This window comes from Mustela nivalis (genome assembly GCF_964662115.1).
Source record: "Mustela nivalis genome assembly, chromosome: 13".
NCBI classification, from domain to species: domain Eukaryota; kingdom Metazoa; phylum Chordata; class Mammalia; order Carnivora; family Mustelidae; genus Mustela; species Mustela nivalis.
Window position 1 is genome coordinate 18,436,076 of NC_139032.1, and position 14,478 is coordinate 18,450,553.

General features: G+C 38.5%; 1 long non-coding RNA gene across 4 annotated transcripts in view; it reads right to left on the bottom strand.

The window, feature by feature from the left end:
* Positions 1–14,478, bottom strand: part of LOC309845954 — a 103,311-nt gene that overhangs the window by 17,397 nt on the left and 71,436 nt on the right. For 2 of the 4 annotated variants that reach the window (XR_014301614.1, XR_014301615.1), the window contains one exon: positions 10,181–10,336. The exons of 1 other annotated variant lie outside the window; for it this stretch is intronic. This is a non-coding gene — a long non-coding RNA (uncharacterized lncRNA). Of the gene's footprint in view, positions 1–267; positions 1,940–10,180; positions 10,337–14,478 lie in introns of those variants that run through there. One more of the 4 variants, XR_014301616.1, reaches the window with a different exon arrangement.

Sequence of the window (14,478 nt, forward strand, 5' to 3'; positions counted from 1 at the left end):
TGCCCTGTGAGCCCACATTGGAGAGATCCCCAAGTTCTCCCCAAATCTCAGATCCAATTTCTGCGAAGAGGATGGCATTCCCTTGGGTTTGAGCAGGAGTCCAGGTCTGGACTTTAAGTTAAAAATGAGAGTGGCTTAGCACAAAAAAAGAGAGAGGAGTCTGAGGTTCACTCAATGATTTGACAGAATCAGGTGGGAATAGGGGTGGGGAAAGAAAGATTTTTCTTGAGTTTGCCAGAACTTCAATAACAAAGTACCATAGAAAGGTGACTTAAACAACAGAAATTTATTTTCTCATAGCTCTGCAGGCCAGAAGTCCAAGAACAGGGTGTCAGCAGGTCTGGTTGCTTTTGACGTTTCTTTCCTTGGCTTGCAAATGATCTCCTCCTTCTGGCTGTGTCCTCATATGGCCTTTCCTCCATGTCTGCACAACCCTGATGTCTCTCTGTGTGTCCTAATCCCTTCTTTTTTATAAGGACACCAACTGGATTAGATTAGGGCCCATTTAATGGCCTCATTTTAATTTACCTGTAAAAGTCCCATCTTGAAATACAGTCACATTCTGAGGGACAGAGACTTCAGCATATACATTTGGGGGGAACACAGTTCTGAACACAGATCATCTGTTGCCTAACAACTCACCCAAACTTTAGTGGTGTAAAACAAAACAAAAAAAAAACCCTTTTTAATTAATTTTTTAAATTAACATATAACGTATTATTTGTTTCAGAGGTACAGGTCTGTGATTCCTCAGTCTTACATAATTCACAGTGCTCACCATAGCACCTACCCACTCCAATGTCTACACTCCAGCTACCCATCCCTCCCTCCCCGCTCCACTCCAGCAACCCTCAGTTTGTTTCCTAAGATTATGAGTCTCTTATGGTTTGTCTTCCTCTCTGCTTTCTTCTTGTTTCATTTGAGAAAAAGGCAGCAGATCATAGGGGAAGAGAGGAAAAAATGAAACAAGAAAAAAAAATTTTTTTTAAGTAGACTCTATGTCCAATATGGGGCTTGAACTCATGACCCCAAGATCAAGAGTCACATGCTCTACCAACTGAGCCAGCCAGGCACACCTGTAAAACAAAAGTTTTTACGAACTCATGGATTATGTAGGTCAGAAATTCAGAAAGGGCATAGCGGGGGATGGCTCTTCTCTGCTCCCTGATGTCTGGGTCCTCAGCTCGGAATGACGCAAACGGCTGGGTGCTGGTCAACTGCTGAGCCAGAGGACCCACTTCCGAGATGGCTTCTTCACTCACGTTGTTTTGTGCTTGGGCTAAACGGCTGATACATGCTCAGATGGCACTGTCGACCACAACTACATGTGGCCTCTCCGTGTGACCTGTGCTTCCCATTCAGACGGCAGCCTCGGGGAAGATAGACTTCTTACATGCCCACTGAGGGCTCCAAGAACGAGTGTTCCAGTGATCAAAAAACATAGTGTTACTTCTACTGTATGATACTGACTGAAGGAGTCACAAGCACAGATAAAACGAATGCCAGAGAATTTGTGGCCAAGTTATGAAACTGCCACACAACAGGAATGTCCGAACTAGCTATTACATCACTGTCCCTTGAACCCTTTGTGAAAGGACTCATTTAATTTTCTCTCCAGACTGTTGGTTCCTGATGTCCTCTGAAGTTTGTTAAGGCTTTTTACTTTTTTTTAAGTTCATGTATTTTTTTTAGTAATCTCTACACCCAACCGTGGGGCTCGAATTCATGACCCTGAGATCAAGAATCACATGCTCTTCCAGCTGGGCCAGCCAGGCGCCTCTGGTAAGCTTTTTATCTGATTAATTCCTCTCTGCACTGATGTGTCAGGAGCCACACTTGAGTTATTTTCTCGTCACGCATCTTCAGTTTGCAGTATTTCAAGGCTTTTTCAGTATCATCCTCTCTCACAATTTACTTGTGGATACTTAGGGCTTTCACACTAGGGAGAAGGTCGGTCACATTTTTAGTTTCCTTTTCCTAAGCTATTTTGTTCAGTTGAAAGGAATTAAGGGGGTGTCGAACTTTATTTTTATTGAGATACAATGAACATAGAATGTTATAGTAGTTTCAGGCGTATAACATAATGCTTCAATATTTGTATACATTTTGAAATGATCACCATGATAAGTCCAGGTAACATCTGTCACCTCATGTAGTGAGAATTTTTTTCATGTGATGAGAACTGTTAAGATCTATTCTCTCAGCAACTTTCAAATATACAATACAGTATTATTAACTATAGTCACCATGTTGTACAGTCCATCCCCAGGAATTATTTATTTTATAAAGAAAAGTTTATATCTCCTGACCACCTTTCACTCACGTCACTCACCACCACCCCCCAACTCTGGCAACACCAAGCTGTTCTCCATATCTATGAGGTTTTGAAAATTTCACATATAAGTGAGATCATATGGGATTTGTCTTCCTCTGTCTGCCTTCTTTCTTTCTTTCTTTTTTTTTAAGATTTTATTTATTTATTTGAGAGAGCAAGAGAGACAGAGAGAATGCACAAGTTGGGGGGGAGGGAGAGATGGAGGGAGAGAGAGAAGCTGGCTCCCTGCTGAGCAAGGAGCCTGAGGTCATAACCTGAGTGGAAAGCAGACATTTCACTGACTGAGCTGCCGAGGTGCCCCTCTGTCTGATTTATTTCACTTAGCATAATTCTCTCAAGGACCTCCATGTTGTTGTATATATATCAAGAATTCTTTTTCTTAAGGCTGAATAATAGAATAATATTCTATTATATATTTATATATTTGTTTATTTATAAATTATAATGAATATTTATATTTACATGAATATATTTATATGAATAAATCAATAAATATTTATATATTCAGTCTTTTTCTTAAGGCTGAATTATATATATCTCACATATCTCATATATATATATATATATATATATATATGCACATATACATATATACATCTCTCACATTTTCTTTATCCATTCGTCCATCTGTGGACACCTACATGGCTTTCATGTCTTAGCTACTTTAAGTAATGCTGCAGTGAATATGGGGGCACAGATATCTTTTCACATTAGTGTTTTTGTTTTCTTCAGATAAATAGCCAAAAGCAGGGGTGCTGGATCATATGGTACTTTTATTTTTAATTTTTTGAGGCTCCTCCATAGTGGCTGTACCAGTTACATTTCTACCAACAGTGCAGAAGGGTTCCCTCTTCTCCATATCCTTGCCAACACTTGTTATGTCTTGCATTTTGATTTTAGCCATTGTGAGAGGTGTGAGGTGATATTCTCATTGTGGTTTTGATTTTTACTTTCTGATGATCAGTGGAGTTGAGCACCTTTCATGTATCTGTTGGCCATCTGTATGTCTTTGGAAAAATGTCTATTCAGATCCTCTGCCCATTTTTAATCTGATTTATTTACTTGTTAAGCTATTGAATTGTATGAGTTCCTTATACATTTTGGATAGCAACCCTTTATCTTTATTTGCAAAAATCTGCTCCCGTTTGGTAAATTGACTTTTTATTTTGTGGGTTTCCTTTGCTGTGCATAAGCTTTTTAGTTTGAGGTACTCCTACTTGTTTATTTTTGCTTTTGTTGCCTTTGTTTGTAGGATCAAATCCAAAAAATCATAAGCAGGACCAAATGAAGGAGCTTACTGCCTATTTCCTTCTAGGAATTTTATGGTTTCAAGGCTTATTTTCAAGTCTTTAATCCATTTTGAGCTCATTTTTGCATAGGCCATAATATAGTGGTCCCATTTTATTCTTTTGCATGTGGCTGTCCAGTTTTCCCAACACTACTTATTGAAGAGACTGTCCTTTCCATATTCTTGGCTTCTTTGTCATAAACTAATTGACCATGTATGCATGGATTTATTTCTGGGCTCTCCATTCTGTTCCATTGATCTGTGTGTCTGTTTTTATGCCAATACCATACTATTTTCATTGCTATAGCTTTGGAACATTATTTGAAATCAGAAAGAAGGATCCCTCCAGGTTGGTTCTTCTTTCCCAAGACTGCTTTGTCTATCTGGGATCTTTTGTGGTTCCAAACAAATTTGAGGATTATTTCCTCAATTTCTGTAAAAAAACTGCCATTGGGGTTTTTATAGGGATTGTACTGAATTTGTAGATTGCTCTGCGTAGTATGAACATTTTAACAATATCAATTCTTCCAATTCATTAACACAGAGTATCTTCCCATTTACTTATATCTTCAGTTACTTTCACCAATGTTTTATGGTTTTCGGTATGCAGTTCTTTTCACCTCCTTGAATAATTTTATTCCCAGGTATTTATTCTTATTGATGCAATCGTAAATGGAATTGCTTTCTTAATTTCTCTTTCTGATAGTTCACTATCAGTGTATAAAAATGCAACAGACTTTTATATTTTGATTTTGTATTCTGAAACTTTACTGAATTTATTGGTTCTAACAGTTTTTGGTGAAGTCTTTAGGATTTTCCATATATAATATCATGTCATATTCAAACTGTGACAGTTTCATTTCTTCCTTTACAATTTGGATGGCTTTGATTTCTTTTTCTGCCTAATTGCTCTGGCTAGGACTTCAAATACTGTATTGATTAAAGTGCCAAAAGTGGACATCATTGTCTTGTTCCCTAGTAATTTTTTATTGGATACTGGATCTTGTGAGTGTTACGTTATTTGCGAATGAATATTGTGTTCCTTAACAAATGTTAAACATTTTCTGACCAGTAGGTAAGTTACTGGCAGGTTAGTTTGATCCTTTTAAGATTATTGAAAAGTCTTCTTAGGGTGAGTCTACAAAAGTTTTTTTCTGGAGCTAATTTAGTCTCATTTCTAAGGTATATTCCTTATGGACTCTCTACCAAATGTCCTTTGTGTTCAGTGAAGTCTCTCTAGTTTGGATAGAAGAAACTCTACTAATGAATGTGTGGGCAAGCGGACTATTCACCTTACAGCTCCCCAGCAGTGTTCCTTCCTTGGAAGCTGCTCTTTTCCAGCTTCATGGGACCTCATCATATTTAGTTACAGATTGGTATTTTGTTCAAACATGAGGGAACTCATGCAAATCTCCGAAGTTTTTTCTCTGTGTAGCTCTATCCTCTCTTGTCCTATAAATTCTACTTCCCTGAAATCTAATGTCTGTCGCCCTAATCCCAGAACATTGTCAAACTCTTTCTGTGTCATAGTCTAAGAATTATCCCAGGACAGAAAACCTTGGCAATGCGAGGGGGGATCACTTCTTTTTTCTTTTCTCAGGGATAAAGTCCATAGTTGCCTTATATCTAATATCTAAAAATAGGTGTTTCCTATATTTTGCCCACTTTTCTAGTTGTGTACAGTGGGAGGGTAATTTCAGATTCTTACTGGCTAAAAAAGAAAAAAGAAAAAAGAAAAAGGCAGTACTTTTAAATAACTGCTCACAACATTCAAGTTAAGCAGCTTAGTTACTAATCTATGTCCAAGCTTCCTGGAATTCAACGATTATAAGGGCAATAACTTCTGTACCTGTTCTTTAAGAACATAAACTCACAACTGGCTATGTACATCACCAAATACACTGAAGATTCTTCTGCATTAGAAACATTCCCAGTCAAAAGCAAAGAATTTTATATATAGAATCCCCTTCCCCCTGGCCATCTAATTGTCTTCCTTTCTGTGTTTTCTTAAAACTGCTTTCTTATAGTCTGTATGATTACTTCTCCGCTTTCCGTTCCCCCATTCTGACACCCAGCATGAAACTCCGAATTCTATCATTTCCCACTGTAATTTCTTCATTTTTCTTTAGAATTTGATCCAAGTTTGTAATTCTCTTTACTCCTTCCACCACCTGCTTCTAGGGAAAGTGATTATAAGGGCAGAATTTTACCAAAGCTCTGTTTTTAGAAGACTGAGACTTCGCACAGGCGTCTGTCTGTGTGTTCGGGAGAAGTTCCCCATCCTCACTGTAGCTTGTCTCCAGGCCAATCTTAGCATCTGCATGAGAAAAGCATCCCTGAGCCAGTTCTCCTATTACTTTCATCCCATCTATTCTTCTCATTGTTTAATTTCAGCCAAATGGCCTCTGAATCCATTTCACCGATGGGGAAGGTGTACAGAATTGATTTTAGTACAGAATATGGCTTTTCCTAGATAACAATGTCTCATAGTTAAATGATGGTTGTTTGTTATTTTTCCCAGGTCTTTTGCCCTCTGTTATTTTGCAGAGCAAGGGTAGGGCAGCAAGCACAGGCCGCCCTGTCAACAGCAATCAAACCCCCAAGTTAGGAGGAAGGAGTATCAGGCTCAAGGAAGGATGGGTTAGTGATGGAAACAAAGAGGTGGAGGAGTGGAAGCAGCCGCATCTATTCTTGGTTTTTTTTTTTGTTTTGTTTTTTGGGTTTTTTTGGTGGTGGTTTGGTAAATATAAATAGGGCCTATGCCTTTCTTTTTTTTAACTGAGTAGAATTTCACAGGGTTTAATGATTTTTGAAAACTACAATATAATTTCCATGACCATGATTTACTATCACACATAGTGGCTCTTCTGGGATTTATAGTAAAGGAATGTGCACACCCAAATTAAAAAAAAAAATAGCTGGCTCTGTGTGTCTTGAATATCAAATGTGAAAGGACCAGGTACTGATAAGCTGATTAGAGTGTTAATATAAACAAAAAGCAGCCCAAGCAGGAAACAAAAGTAATATAGAGTTTTCTAAAGTACCTAAGTCCAATAGTATTTATACCCCTTGCCAGACATAACTGATAATAAGATAAAATATCAGTTTTTTCCTAATGCTAAATGAAGTTCATTTTCTCTTCAAATATTGTGAACATTATTTCCATAAAATCATAAGATAAATGTGTGATGATTGGTTCTGCCTATATTCAAATGGTTCAATAGCATTTCCCAGAACCATGATGGGTATGTCATACACACATGCAAACACACATGGACACACATATGGTTGGGTGAGGGAGAGACAGAGAGAGAGAAAGAGGCTAGAGACAAGACAATTGTATACTTGAAATAAGAGTGAATTATGTGACTATCATCCTAGTGTTCAAAAAGTAGTGACATTTTATCTTGGAAAAATACTTTAAAATAATACATAAAAGGCGGGGCACCTGGGTGGCTCAGTCAGTTGACCATCCAAGTCTTGATTTCAGCTTAGGTCATGATCTCAGTGTCATGAGACAGAGCCCTGCATTGGGCTCTACACTGAACGTCGAGCCTGCTTAAGATGATCTCTCTCCCTCTTCTCCTGCCCCTCCCCCTATTCTCTCTCTCTCTAAAAATAATAATAATAATAATAATACATAAAGGAATAGGACAGTAAATTGTATTCTTCAATATGACCAACTATGTAAACTAAAAGCAGGTAGGATACTAGATGTAACTTCTGATTAAACATTATAAACTGAACGCAAGTATTTCTCTGTTGCCTCCTGAAACCACAATTAAATGATGACAAAATAATTGCTTAAAAAAAAAAAAACTAACAAAGAGAACACACCCAAAAGGTAAAAGAAAATGCCATTGGACATTCCAGTGGATGAGAGACATTATTTACATTTTATTTTTTATTTTATTTTATTTTTTTAAATCTCACTTTTTTTTTTTAAGATTTTATTTATTTATTTGAGAGAGAGAGACAGTGAGAGAGAGCATGAGCGAGGAGAAGGTCAGAGGGAGAAGCAGACTCCCCATGCAGCTGGGAGCCCGATGCGGGACTCGATCCCGGGACTCCAGGATCATGACCTGAGCCGAAGGCAGTCGTCCAACCAACTGAGCCACCCAGGCGTCCCCATTATTTACATTTTAAATCCTGATGGCAGATATGCAAGTATTAACTGACTTGGAAAACCAGAGAAAGCTGAAGAAGTAAGGCATAAATAAAAAAGGAAGCCAAACCCTATATGACCCAGCAATTGCACTACTGGGTATTTACCCTAAAGATACAAACATAGTGATCCAAAGGGGCACGTGCACCCGAATGTTTGTAGCAGCAATGTCCACAGTAGCCAAACTATAGGAAGAACCTAGATGCCCATCAAGAGATGAATGGATAAAGAAGATGTGGTATATAATATATATATATTTATATATATATATATTTATATATACTACGCAGCCATCAAAAGATGAAATCTTGCCATTTGTGACGATGTGGATGGAACTAGAGGGTATTATGCTTAGAGAAATAAGTCAATCGGAGAAAGACAACTATCATGATCTCACTGATATGAGGAAGTGGAGATGCAACTTTGGGGGTTGGGGGGTAGGAAAAGAATAAATGAAACAAGATGGGAGACAAACCATAAGGGACTCTTAATCTCACAAAACAAACTGAGGGTTGACAGGGGTAGGGGGGCAGGGAGAGGTTGGTGGGGTTATGGACATTGGGGAGGGTATGTGCTATGGTGAGTGCTGTGAAGTATGTAAACCTGGCAATTCAAAGACCTGTACCCCTGGGGCTAATAATACATTATATGTTTGTAAAAAATTTTTTTTAATTATAAAAAAAGGAAGCCAATTCATGTCCCCCCTACCCATGAAAGGCTCAGGAATTTGTGAAGTTGATTATATTTGATAGCTACCAATCAGCTTTTGAGGCCCTCAGTCAACATGTTTAGAAAACGAAGGATCAATAAGCATTTGGAGACAAGCCCTAACAGTAAGCATAAGAACCAGAACAGATGGGAAAGAAGAGGAAACCCCAAGGTGGGACACCTGGGTGGCTCAGTGGGTTAAGCTGCTGCCTTTGGCTCAGGTCATGCTCCCGGGGTCCTGGGAAGGGCTCCTTCCTCATTAGGGAGCCTGCTTCTCTCTCTGCCTCTGCCTGCCACTCTGCCTGTTTGTGCTCTCTCTCTGTCTCTCTGTCTCTCTATGACAAACAAAATCTTAAAAAAAAAAAAAAAGGAAACCCCAAGGAAAACCACTAAATACCAACATCAGAAGACTTCAAATCATTATCATACGCAGAGATTTGGGAGAATTATTCCATCCAAAAGAGGGTCAGATTACTATACTTAAATTATAAATATAATAGCTGATGTATAAAAATCAATAGAATGGTTGTAGAATAAAGTGGAGATGTCTTCTAGAAATTAGAACAAAAAGACAATTTGAGATGGAAAATTGGATAGAAAGAAGAAAATGAGAGGATCAGACAGGAGACTTAGACATTCTAGAAAGATAGAAATTATAAAGGAAAAGTTATTGAAGGCTTAATGAGAAATATTTCCAGAAATAAAGAATGAAAATTTATGGTGGAAGAGGCTGTAGAGTGTGAAGTGTAATGGATAAAAAATATGTTCCAGGGATGCCTGGGTGGCTAAGTGGGTTAAAGCCTCTGCCTTCAGCTCAGGTGATGATCCCAGGGTCCTGGGATCGAGTCCCACATCGGGCTTCCTGCTCACCAGGGAGCCTGCTTCCCCCTCTCTCTGACTGCCTCTCTGCCTACTTGTGATCTCTGTCTGTCAAATAAATAAAATCTTAAAAAAATATATGTTCCATACCAATGAAGAACATCACAAAGTTTTAGATCACAAGGGATAGAGCTACACTTCTGAAAGCTTTCAGAGAGAGGAGAACAGATCTATACATAGAATTGGGAATTAGAAAACAGCAACAAAAAAGTCTTTAAAATTCTTAAAATCCTTATTAACTTGAAATCATGTTTTAAAGGTTTTATTTATTTGAGAGAGAGAGAATGCATGTACAAGCTGTAAAGAGAGGGAGAGCGAGGGAGAATTTGAGCACAAAGTCCAACATGGGGCTCATTCCCACAACCATGAGATCATGACCTGAGCTGAAACCAAGAGCTGGACACTTAACTCACTGAGCCACCAAAGCACCCCAGGATGCCTTGTATATCTTTTTGTAACATGACTGCTGTGGCCAAGTCTTCCAGTATTATGTTGAACAAAAACACAATATATATATAGTATATAGTATATAACATAAATATAATGAACATAATATATATAACAGATACACAATTCTTTTTTCAAACCACCAAAACAACATAAATATGGAAAGAAACTATTTATAATTAGCCAAACACACTCCTCTTGAATCTAGCTTGGATCTCTACTAAAACTTTCAAAAGCATTCTCATCTTTCAAAACACTGTTAAGATTAAGTAAATGTAAGATGAAAATAAATAGCACCTAATCAGCTTTGAGATCACCATATTTACCTCCACTGTCTTTTACCAATGCATAAACTCACCGTTTGGCTGAGTCATATTCTGTGTACACCTGTGTAATCTGGCCAAGCTGTTCCCAAGAAGGTGCACTGCTCAGTACGGGACTGGTGCAAGGTGAAAGGGTCAGGAGAGAAGGCTGGCAAAAATGGTCTGATTCCATGAGATTTCCACTTCCTCATCTGCAAAATAAACTCAGTAAATCCTCCCTTAAGGTAGTAAAAGAAATGATATATTTAAATCATCTGCCAAAGTGCCCGACTTACACTTAGCACGTAGTAGATATTTTTCCTTCCTCCATGACACTCACATTTTTAAAAGCACCTACAACAGTGCTTTGTATATGATAGATGTATACCACTATCTGTGGTATAAAAATGTCATACTTTCAAAGTAAGTTATTAACCCGATTGCTAGCTTTCTTTTCTTCAGGCTAAGAAATCTTAGATTATTATGAAGGTTTTTGTAAAGGATTAATTTTGAATATATTTTTCTCTGGACTTCCTCCAAGTTCTCTACTGTGGCAGATAATCCTGGTTGCCTAGTCCACAGCCATGCGCTCATAGTGCCTCTTCGTGGAAAGAGACTCCTTCCTTTCCACTACATACTGAAGAAATCAGATATTCCATTTCCTAGCATCCCTCGCTGCCGGAATGAGTAAGCAAGTTAACTGGGCCAATGGGACCTGAGAGGAATGCCCTGAGAAAACTGAAAAGATTTTCTTCTCTAATAAAATAGAAACTTTCTCCTTCCTGCTTTTGTTACTGGCAGCATGATATTTGGAACTATAGCAGCCATATTGTGACCATGAGGCGAGGCCAAAAGAATCACAAAGAAGTTAAACCTAGAGCTATGTACAAATTCTAGTTATAAGGGAAAAATAGACCTCTACTGTCTAAGCTATTTTTACTCAGATGTTCTATTTCTTTTTTTTTTTTTTAGATTTTATTTATTTATTTGACAGACAGAGATCACAAGTAGGCTGAGAGGCAGGCAGAGAGAGAGAGAGAGGAGGAAGCAGGCTCCCTGCTGAGCAGAGAGCCTAATGTAGGGCTCATCCCAGGACCCTGGGATCATGACCTGAGCCGAAGGCAGAGGCTTTAACCCACTGAGCCACCCAGGTGCCCCAGATGTTCTATTTCTTGAAGCCATTTAGTATCTTTTATTTATTTTTTTTTAAAGATTTTATTTATTTATTTGTCAGAGAGAGAGAGAGTGAGAGCGAGCACAGGCAGACAGAGTGGAAGGCAGAGGCAGAGGGAGAAGCAGGCTTCCTGCGGAGCAAGGAGCCCGATGTGGGACTCGATCCCAGGACGCTGGGATCATGACCTGAGCCGAAGGCAGCTGCTTAACCAACTGAGCCACCCAGGCGTCCCCATTTAGTATCTTTTAAATACATCCATGTTAAGTTTAAATTGCGTAGCCTTGTAATGAACCCAGAGTTTTAATAACCAATGCTGGTAAATAGGCACATTAATAGCTGCTTTTCTGTTTTGTTTTTATTTACTATATAATCAAGAAATTTTCTTTTTTTTTTTAAGATTTTATTTATTTGACAGAGAGATAGAGATCACAAGTAGGCAGAGAGGCAGGATGTTAGGGAGCCTAGGCAGGGTTGGGGGGAGCAGGCTCCCTGCTGAGCAGAGAGCCTAATGTAGGGCTCAAACCCAGGACCCTGAGATCATGACCTGAGCTGAAGGCAAAGGCTTAATCCACTGAGCCACCCAGGCGCCCCGGAAATTTTCTCTTTAGCTAGGCTAAATCAGCATATTACCTACTCTCTGCATTGAGTGGTGGTGGTTGCCTTCAAACGTGAGACAGCTTTACTTGTCTGGATCTAAACTAAAACTTATTACTGTTAAAAAATAAAAAGACATACAATTCGGAAAGGTACAAAAAAAGAAGTAAAAATCACTCCTAATTCTACTCTTTAGAGAAAACCATAATTGCCATTTTGCTGTGTTTTTTTTTTCAAATGCATCCACTTTAGCTATTTTAGTTTGTTGCTATTTCTTTATTTTATAATGGAATCAGATTATTTGAGAGAGCAAATTGGTTGTGCTAGGTAGCCATCAGAATCCTGAAGTCCTTCTACTGACACAGCCAGAGGAGCCACAGCTTCTTAGCATACCTGGAAACCCAAACCTGCAACCAGACATGGAATGAGCCCAGCCTTTGAAGAGGTAATCTGGCTTTTTTTCTTTCCCTACTCCAACTAAATCTATTCTCCACATCCAGATGTTCAATGGGGTGAACGTTCCCATTGATTTAATGTATTAACAGTTTAGAGTTGGCTGGGAAAGGAAAGCTACTTTGTAATATACACAGAGCCAGATTGGAAGTGTGGAAGTCAGAATTGCAGCATTGGGGGAAATGGTCTCAGACTATAGGAAAGAGCAGGGAGAGTAAGGATGCCTGGAAGGCAACCTCAAGAGATGTTAAAGGGGTCATGGCCTGGGACAAATGGCTTTTAACCACTTGGCCCAAATCTATAGGCTCCTTCTCGATCATCTCAAGTGGTTATATTTCCAAATGGTATGCTGATGGCTGTGATATTTTCAAAACTCTTTTAGTTAAACTTTGTTTGAAAACATATACATCGATTACTGGGGCAGTTGGTAGTGACAACTGGGACAGGGAGGGGAGAGTGAGGTAAGGCTGGATGAACCCACCCTTCACCACCCGCACCTGCCTTCAGATAGTCCAGGAAGGATCTGCTGTGGACCAAGGGGAATGAAGGAGCCTGCAGGGTTGTCCTCTTCCCTATCCACCTGCATGGCCATCTGTCTCATGTTAGTCTCTAAATGCTTTGAGCCTAAGTACTCCTGAAGTAACTCAAGCCTTGGCTTCCCAGGAGTAACAGACATCTCTTAGACTGGAACCTCCAGAATAATGGTGTATTCATTTTCCAGGGCTGTGGTAATGAAGTACCAAAAACTGGTGGCTTAAGGAATGGCATGATAAATTTAAAGTGCTGAAAGGGAAAAATCTGCAGCCCAGAATACTCTGTCCAGCAAGGCTATCATTCAGAACAGAGGGAGAGATATAGAGTTTCTCAGACAAACAAAAGCTAAAGGAGTTTAGTTTTGTTTACCACTAAACCAGCCCTACATGAAATGTTAAAGGGGACTCTTTGAGTGAAAAGGAAAGATGATAAGTAAAAGTATGAAAAGCGGGAAATACAAAAGCAGTAAAAATAAGTAGATCTGTATAAATCAGTCATATGATTCACCAAAAAAAAAGCATGTAAAATATCACACCATATACCTAAACTTATGCGGAAGTGGCATGAAGAATGAGTTCGAAATTATAGGATCATTGACTTAATATTGACTGCTACATACAGAAGATGTTATTTACAAACCTAATGGTCACCACAAACAAAGTAATATATATATATATATGTAAAGAAATATATTAAAAAAAAATATATATATATGTAAAGAAAAAAGAGAAAGAAATCCTAATATATAGGGGTGCCTGGGTGGTTCAGTTGGTTGGGTGACTGCCTTCAGCTCAGGTAATGATCCTGGAGTCCCAATGTGATCAGGTAATGATCCAGGGCACCCAGTGTGAATCTCACATTGGGTGCCCTGTTCAGTGGGGAACCTGATTCTCCCTCTGACACTCCCTCCTCTCATGCTCTCTCTCTCTCTCTCTCAAAATCTTAAAAAAAAAAAATCCAAATATATCATTAAATAAAGGCAGCAAACTCTAAAAGATAGCAAGAGAACATCAGAGAAACATTATAAAAACAATCACAAAACAAGTAACAAAATGGCAATAAATACATATGTACCAATAATTACTTTGAATGTAAATGGACTAAAACTCCAATCAAGAGACACAGGGTGACAGAATGGATTAAAAAAAAAAAAAAGACCCAGTTATATGCTGCCTACAGCACACTCATTTCAGATCTAAAGATGCCTACAGATTGAAAGTGAGGTGATAGAAAAATATTTATCATGCAACTGGATGTCAAAAGAAAGCCAGGGTAGCCATACTTACAACACACAAAATAGACTATAACAAGAGACAAAGAAGGACAACATATAATAATAAGGGGGATAATTCAACCAGAATATGTAACAATTGTAAATAATTGTGCATCCAACAGGAGAGCACCCAAATATATAAGACAGTTAATAACAAACATAAAGATAAGGTGAGTGCTGTGAAATGTGTATGCCTGATGATTCACAGACCTGTACCCCTGGTGCAAATAACACATTACATGTTAATAAAAATAATTAGTAAAAAAAAATAACAAACATAAAGTAACTAACTGATAGTAATACAATAACAGTAGGGGACTTTAACA